At 46.4% G+C, this 740-nt stretch overlaps 1 non-coding gene across 1 annotated transcript; it reads right to left on the bottom strand.

The window, feature by feature from the left end:
* Positions 1-246: 246 nt before the first annotated feature.
* Positions 247-434, bottom strand: LOC124719237. Its single transcript, XR_007005996.1, has one exon. It is a non-coding gene; the product is annotated as a U2 spliceosomal RNA (small nuclear RNA).
* Between the last annotated feature and the right edge of the window lie 306 nt (positions 435-740).

The following is a 740-nucleotide window of genomic DNA, read 5'->3' on the forward strand; positions in this document are numbered from 1 at the left end:
TGCGAACGCAGTTCTGTGCCCCCATAAATTACCAGCCTAATGTAATGCGGCTGCAAGAGCGGTCCGCCTAAACGCAAAAAATAATATATATATATATATATATACTTACTATAATCTTAATTACAAAAACGTGGTGTGTAAGCAGCTAACTACTGGGCACATCGACAACTACGACAAGTTTTGCTACCAGCGGAATATCTTATCACTGCAGAGTATTAACCCATTTCAGGCTGTGTTTTAATTAATTTTAGGTGGGCCGATCCCGGCGGTAGTGCACTGCCGGACCAACCCGCGACAGAGGTGGAGCAAGCCCCTAGCACTCTGTCATGAGCCAAAAATGAGTTTAATTTTCTGGTCCTGCGATGCAGGACGTATCAGATATTAAGCTGATAAGAACAGATTTCTTAGTCATTGAGGTAATACTTGGAAAGGAACTTAGGAAACGTTAACATTCGGTAAGGATTGGAAACAGCCGCGGAGGTGTTGCTCAACGGCGCCTGCCATACACCGGAGCGTCACACTTTGGGCGGACGTAACTAAGAATTATCTCAGAAATATAGGATCTTGGTGTGACCCAGAGATGTGTTCTGGCCAAGATGGAAAGTGTCAATCTTGTGTTAAGCCCAGGTGGAAACCCAGACGTAGCTGGATGGGGGAAAAAAGAAAGCGAGCAGAGCGGAAGGCTCATACGTCGCTACCACTGTGCCTCCGGTGTCTACAGCAAAGGCTGGACACACGAG

This window comes from Schistocerca piceifrons, chromosome 1 (assembly GCF_021461385.2).
Source record: "Schistocerca piceifrons isolate TAMUIC-IGC-003096 chromosome 1, iqSchPice1.1, whole genome shotgun sequence".
NCBI classification, from domain to species: domain Eukaryota; kingdom Metazoa; phylum Arthropoda; class Insecta; order Orthoptera; family Acrididae; genus Schistocerca; species Schistocerca piceifrons.